General features: G+C 39.7%; 1 long non-coding RNA gene across 1 annotated transcript; it reads right to left on the reverse strand.

The window, feature by feature from the left end:
* Nucleotides 1-4,662: 4,662 nt before the first annotated feature.
* Nucleotides 4,663-5,546, reverse strand: LOC138364135 (uncharacterized). Its single transcript, XR_011228315.1, has 3 exons — nucleotides 5,209-5,546; nucleotides 4,901-5,026; nucleotides 4,663-4,787 (listed from the first exon to the last, which is right to left on the reverse strand). It is a non-coding gene; the product is annotated as an uncharacterized lncRNA (long non-coding RNA).
* Between the last annotated feature and the right edge of the window lie 2,550 nt (nucleotides 5,547-8,096).

Here is an 8,096-nt window from a genome sequence, read left to right on the forward strand (position 1 = left end):
TAGTGAAGATATCAGACAATTTTGGAATTAGCAGATTCGATGAACAAGTCATCGATAATAATTAAAATAGGCGAATCATCTGTACGTTCATCTAAAGGGTTAATAATTTCAGAATGAGCTATTATTTTCTTGTTAATTACTGGATCGTCTAGCAATGCTCTGTAACTGCCGCCGCATATAATAATACTGGAGAATTTCAGATGGTATTTTTGTACGAGTTTAGTGCACAAATAAGATTTTCCGCCATTGGAAAATCCTACAATGATTATTCTGCTAGGTTCATTGAAAATATCGAGTTGTTTTTCAGTGATAGGTGAACTATCCATGACTCGTGTTGGGTTTGTACTGACGTAAGTATGATAAGGACATTATATTTAAACATGGGAGGTTTCATAAAAACATCAAAGTATACATTTCATAATTTTTTTTTTTTGCATAGAACATTTTCAAAACATAGGTTAGGGGGGCACGGTTTTATGAAAACATCAAAGTATACAATTCACAAACTTTTATTTTTTATATACAACAGAACATTTTCAACATAGATATACAACAGAACATTTTCAACATAGATATACAACAGAACATTTTCAACATAGATATACAACAGAACATTTTCAACATAGGTTAAGGGAGACTGCATTTTCAGAACATCAGTGATGAGTCAGGGGCCCCGCAATTTTTCAAACATCAATGACAGGTTAGGGGAGGCAGCAATTTTCAAACATCAATGACAGGTTAGGGGAGGTTGCAATGTCCCATCACCAATTTCTTCAGTCACTAATTGTGAGGATATGTCTTTTTCACCAGTGCATCGCGTTTTCCCCACATATTGAATATGGGATGGAATCCACGTCTTGCAGGACGTGCAGCAGCAGCAGGTTGCAGGTACATCCTCCTCCTCATTCTCTTCTTCATTAATTTGTGCTCGAGGTATATCGGGGTGTCCATACGCCAAAGACTGTGTAGGACTCGGTACATAACGTTTATCGTCAAAGGCTGACAATCCACGTTTTGTAGTGAGACAGGTACACATACGGCCTTTAACATTCCTAATAGATCTGGATTGGAACCTCTGCCCAATATTTAACTCTAAAGCTCTTTGGAAAGCTGCATGAGTGAGTTTAGACTGATGATAAGTGGGAATTCCTTTACAACGACAGATCTGACCCTGATCTTGAGTGAGAATTGAGTACATTTTAGGCTTCAATGCGATGAGTTCCTTGATAATTTTGGCTCCAACTTCCGATTTTAACAAACCCAGTTGACCTTTGCGAGAGTCATCGAAATAGGAATTTTCAGGAGGGAAATTGCTGAAATCCATATGCTGAGATAAAGGCAGTTTATTTAATTCCTCAAAAGCATTTGGACAGGTCAATTAAATCAAATACGAATCTGTATCCGTATACAGCAATCTAGCTTTGTCTCCATAATGAACTTTGACCGTATTGTACCAAAAATCATATAGGATCCTCTTAGCTATTTGCAGGATCTGGAACCCCAAATAGGTTGGTGTATTGACTTTAAGTGTTTGTTTCTTAACTGTGCAAATGACTGTCTTCGCTCAACAAAATGCTCCGTTTGAAGAACGGATTGCATGCAAGCTTTTGGACTTTGTCTCCAGATGTAACTAAATAATGCTAATCACAATATTTACTCACATTTGTCAAACTCTTGCCGTAAATTGCATTAGATACCAGCTTGAAAGCTTTACCCTTAATGGCGCAACGTGTATTCGAACGTTCACAAGCATTTGTTTCGACAAATTCCTTAAGGTACTTGCTTTGTCGGAATTCATAAACTGCATTTACCTTAGCTACTTCCAAACCCAATTTCATCAGCATCTGAAGCAAATCTAAACTCACCAAGTAATCTTTTTGGGGGAGATGTGAGGCAATTAATTTATTGTTTTTCTTGGGGAGTTTGCGATCTTCGGTATTTAAAATGCGTTTGCTATAATCGGACAGAAGATCAGTTGAAATATTAGCATGCGACAGGGTTAAAGGCAAATCATCGGTGTATCGAGCCACCTCAGGTGCGACATGCTTGGTATCACACATGACCCAATACCCTTTATCCCCATCACAAGCAATATTTTCCAATCCCTGTTGGAGCCAATCATCACATTCGGCAGCAGATAATTTACGGATCCCGCCTTGAGGAAGCAGTTCTGTCATACAGGTGGCGTATAAGCCATTAAAATCTAAATAAAGAATATATTTATAAGTGCTAGAAGGATCAGCACCCGTATGCTCATTTTGTACACTTGTGTGTTGCCGCACAACAGAGGTAAATCTGCCTCTTAGATTTCTGCGCAATACATCGTACAAATGGGGATCAGAAATAGAGTCCAAGACAACTTGACTCTTAAACAAGAATGCGTCCCATGCAAAACTAGATAACGAGACATAGTGAGTGATGTCTAACTTGTACAGCTCAAGCATGGTCTTGCGCCATACAGTAAACACAACACACAATAATCCAGTATCTACTTTTAAATAGACCTTCAAGTAATCCCCAATGGTCTTGCATTCCGCTAATCTAAAGACTTCTTTAGCGTGTGTATAATCGGTCTTGCTTATGGCCTCGTGTTTTAAACTATTGAAAAAGGCTTCGGGAGGAGGAAGAGCCGGTTCATTTAATTTCTCCAAAGATGAAATATAATCATAACAGAAGACCTGTTTGCCTGTCTTTAATAAATGATGGGCAGCTACAGGGACGTCATCTAGCATAACTGAGGTGTAAGTGGTGGGTTTACCTTCCTTAATATGTTCTTTAGCTAGTTTTTCCAGCCCAGCATTTAGTAAAGCCAGACTATCCATAAACCGAAGTTTACCGATATCTACTTTCATGAACTTAAATCCATCTTTGGAGGCAATATCAATTTTACGGTTAGGGACGTTAGACAATTCATTTAAAATTACCCCGAGGTCATAAGCAGCGTTGTGAGAGAATGTGTATAAATATTTATAAGAATTTCTACATGACATGTTACACCTACGACAATAGGCTGCAAGATAATTATTAAATTAAATAGCATGATCATGATGACGGTGCTTGTCGTTATCTGATTTAAATGGCCTATAACACATTGCACATGTGGTCTGACGTCTATAGGCCTGCCAATGTTCACGTGTCAGATATTTTGTATGTAGGCATGGTAGATTTGATTCTCTTCCACACCTTCTCCAAAGTATCTATGAAATGATTCACAGGGTCATCCCCCATATACGTTAATTTCTCTACCACCTCCAATTCCCTGTTGTTGATGATGAAAGCATATGCCACGGCTTTGTGATGCTTCTCAATCATACCTTGGGGATTGGAGGGGTCCAACAAGCACTCGAAATCATAATATGCTGTGTGAGAGGGTCCATAAGCACGACCGTAATTTTTGAACTTGATTTAATGACCTTCAGGGTAAAATTTCAATGTTTGTTTAACTTCACATGACTTCATGATCCCGCATAGCATCAGTTGACAAATGAATTAAGCATGAATGACAGTAAATATGATTGTTAGGGATCTCATATGAATGGCTGCGCATGTTGCGAACATACCGATTGAAATCTTTAATGAGCGCAAGATGCTGATCCTCCAACATGAGCAAAGGTACTTTACGGGCAGAATGTTCTCTCCCTTTTCTAGCTAAGCTAATGTAGTATCTATTATCTTCACGCGTAAGCACATAGATAAAAATACTTAATTTATTTATACATTCAATTTTATTAATGTTATCGTACGTTATGGGAATTTCAATATCCTCACTCCAACGGACGAATCTAAGACACCACTTAGAACGCCGGACAATGTTATTTGATGTCATCCCCCGAGCAAGGCATATATATGCAGCTAAACATTGGATCAAACAAGCATTTTGCTCCCCTTTAGGGTTGAAAATATGTCTTGAACAGCGCAATTTATCTGGATAAGGTACGTATTCTCCTAGACGGATGGGATGCTGAACAGCTATAGAATTGATATAAAAACCAGAAATGCTCTGTATGCCTAGACTAGAACCTTCTGTCTCGGCAAAGAACTCTTCTAACTTATTGTCCAATTCAGCAATCCATTGATCTACGACAACACTAGCCTCATGCCTAGTTACAGTGCCAGTCATATAAGGGTATATAAGGGCTCGGCCCTTATAGGTAATTCTCCCTCAAAATCAGGTTCGTTTTCTTGATTAAGCCATTGCAAATTAAAAGAAAAATCGGGGTATATCAAGAGGGCAGGAGGGAAATTGGGGTGAACGGCATCAAACAAAGATTCTATTTGCTGAATAAAATAATCACGATATATAGTTAAATAATGGGCAGGATCTCCTTGGGCAAGATCTGGGATGCTATATGACTGGCGTATGTACCCCCCATTGAAATTATTGATCACTTCAAGCACTTGGGGTTGAGGAGGAAGTACAACATCTACCTGCTGCTGTTCCTGAGGTGGTGGCGGAGAATTAGCGATAGGCTGGCTTCCATATCTGAATCTGCTTCCCAAACCAAATGCAGAGTCATCACTGTCCTCCAGTTGGGAATCTGTAAGAAACAAGAATATCGCTTTTTAATAATATAAATTGAATGTAGGATAGTTTATATATAAATAATGAAACGATATATGGAAATAAAATAATTATTGAGGATAATATATACGATCTGGAGTGCTCCTGCTGTTGTTGCTATCTTCTAATGGCGGCGTATGAGCTTGACTAGTGCTAGGCTCTCCAACACATCTTCCCCCTCCACGAGGATAATCCTCCTCCTCAACTATCTGCTGAGCTGGTGAGCCTAAACAAAAATTTTATAAATCAATGTTCCTATTAATGACTAATGTTATTGTTATATTTGGAATACCACAACAGGCATAAATAATGGAGAATAATGGTGAAAAAATAAGAGACTTTCATATTGAGTACTTTCAGGCAGAGAAGCTTCTAAAACCTCTGAATCAGAACTGCTCGAAGATTGCATGTGGTGGTCTTTCTCCGCCAAATACATGCAAAATGGACATGCTTCGGGGTTATATCCTGCAGAATATATATTTTTAAAATAAATAATTGATATAATAATTTATTCGATTATAAACATTAATCACCACGGATATTAATTGGAAATGAACTATCTATATAACACATGCAAATAAAAAAGTGTATCACTGGAGAGCAAATTATGCAGGCAAAAAAATAATATTAATAATAATAATGCTTACGGTTGGCACAAAATACTTTGGAGCAGGTGGCACAGATCTTGTCATAATGTCCGCGAGGTTTATCTTCACACTGGGGACAGGTTATAACACACACGACGCGAGTTTGCCATATATGAAATATGACACACTTCACAGTTAACACGGCACAAAAGCATTTTCCCCTGCTTTGGGGAATTGCAGAAAGGACAAGTTTCCATGATTGCGTATCGCTGTTGAATAATGCAGAGGTTTGGTGAAATGTCCAGGAGCGATGCTGGCTTCTTGTGCTGGCTGTGAGGGCTGGAGTTGTACTGGCCATTAACTGGGGAATGTCTACCAGGTCAGCTTACCTGTCATGATGCCAGACGTATGATTCTGCTCAAATTGCGGTACGACATTTGGGTTGCTATTATAGTTTCGAACTTATTACTGCATAATGAATGATTACAGTCGCAGATGACTAAAATGTATGTTCTTAAACCTCTGATTAGGTTAGGTGGGGATGGTTAGTCTAGCCATTTTTGAATAATAACATCAAATTCACATGCCAGTAGGACGCCAAAGGTCGCATTGGTTGTCTGGTGACGTCATACATAGTTGACCAGTCAGGTGCTGTAATACCTTGACACTTGTATGCTAATGGCCAGCAATACCTTTATCCCTATACCTGAGGTCGCTTTTCATGATGTCACTAAACAACAACAATAACTGGTCTGTAGAATGTATTTGTTTGTTATATATAATAAGTTAGGTTAGGATAGGATGGTTTGATAGGGTTTATGAATAACAGAAAATATGAGCAATGAGCGAAAATACAAGCTATTGTAGCTGAATATTGACTCTGATGAAGCACAGAGTATAGTTGAGGCATTAAGCCTGATTAAGAGTTCACACTTATGTGTGAACCTCCTGGGATCCGCATTTAGCACGTTGGCTGGAAGCTCATTGGGGGCTTACAGCACATTAGGGATGATGACGTCAGAAAAGCAGGTAACTGCAGAAAGCCTTATTTTAAAACATGAGAGGCTTGCTTTTACTGAATGAGTAGTTTTTTTATTTGTTACATGCTACAGTAAGGTGTGGGAGGTATGTTTTGAGCGAATGCGAGACGTGTATACGGTTAGGGATAATATTGGATTACTACTGAACTCGCATTGAAATCACCAATGCCCAGGTCTCTGTTTTTTCATATATATGACTGATACCCGTTTTCATTTTTATTTTGCCCTTTGAGAAATAAATGATCCTTCAAGGAAGATTGTCAAAGCTCAAATTACATTCTCTAGAAAGAAGAAGAACAAGAAGACAGAAGGTAGCATTTGAATCCCCCTTTGCTATAAACATTGAAAATGGGGATAAATACACTAACAGAAAACGGACTTATTCAGGGAAGAAGAATACGGGGTGACCATTAGCAATGCTTGTGCGAGGTCGCTGAGGTAACGAAAAATGATGGGGCCAGGAGCCAGCCTTTTAATCATTAGGTAAGTTGATGACGTCATTGACCATTAGCAATGCCCGTGCATGGGTCAGCGGGGTAACTATAAAACATGGGGCCATATCGCAGCCGTCAAATCTCATTGGGCTAACTAAAAAACATGGGGCCATATCGCGGCCGTCAAATCTCACTGGGCTAACTAAAAAACACCGGGCCATATCGCTGCCGTCGGAAAAAGCAAAATAGCAGCGATATGGCCCGGTTTACACTACTTCTATCATGTCACCCCTAACTCTTCGCCTTTCCAGTGAATGCAACTTAAGCTTTGTTAATCAGTCAGTCAGGTGCAGTCACAGTGAGAGGTTGTGTTAGCTGGAGCTCCGATTGTTGTAACATTATTATTGCAATAATGGAAGGATTAGTGAAGGATTTGGTGAGTCTGGTTGGAGCTCTGAGAGCAGAGATGGATTCCCTGTGGGAGGAGGTACGACGGCTGAGACTTCGGGAGGAAACGAAGGAGGAGACCAGTGTTGGCGGGACCTCATCGTGGGGAGTCGTGAAGGACAGAGGTCTTAAAAAGACCTTGACAAGGCCACCTACAGACGCCCTAAGGACAGCAAATTCATTTGCTGTGGTGAGCCTGTAGTTCACTCAGAACGGAAATCAGCGAGGAGCTGTGGAGCCCAGGCCCCTCAGGCTGCTCAGAAAGTTAAGGAGGTACTGAAGCGAATTTTGGTTGTGGGAGATTCCCAGGTGAGGTATTTAGACAGAACGTTTTGTGCCAGAGATAGGGGGGAACACATTAAGGGTTTGCTATCCGGGAGCTGGAATTGGTGATATTGTTGGAAACATGAATGATATTATGACGGGAAATGGGAACAAACCCATTATTTGTATTAGTGCAGGGGGTAATGATGTTGGACGAGTTAGGAGTGAGGAACTAATACAGAGATTCAGGACAGCCATTGAATTAGTTTGGAGCAAGGGAGGAATCCCGATCATATGTGGCATTCTTCCAAGAAAGGGAGTGGGAAATGAATGGATGTCGAGGGCATTTGGTGTCAATTGCCGGCTGGAAAGATATTGCAAATCAAATGCAATATCTTTCATAGACAACTGGAAACACTTCTATGGAAGAAATGAAATGTATGCTCGTGATGGGGTGCATATATCGAGGGCTGGGGTTGTTGCTGTTGCGAACTCGTTGGAACCAGTGGTTAGAGGTGTTTGGGTTTAAACTGTTAGTAGATAGTGGTATGGGAATTGATTTGAAGGAAGGAGGTAATAAAAGTATGTGTTTGTGGGCGAAAAGAATTGGCAAAACGATCAGGGAAAGAAAAGGGCCTCAAAATAACAATTCACTTAGGGTATATTACACTAACAGTAGAAGTCTAAGAAATAAAATTAACGAATTAAATGCTCTTGTCTGCACAGAAAAAAGAGATATTATTGCACTTGCCGAAACGTGGAA

Source organism: Procambarus clarkii, chromosome 12 (assembly GCF_040958095.1).
Source record: "Procambarus clarkii isolate CNS0578487 chromosome 12, FALCON_Pclarkii_2.0, whole genome shotgun sequence".
Taxonomy (NCBI): domain Eukaryota; kingdom Metazoa; phylum Arthropoda; class Malacostraca; order Decapoda; family Cambaridae; genus Procambarus; species Procambarus clarkii.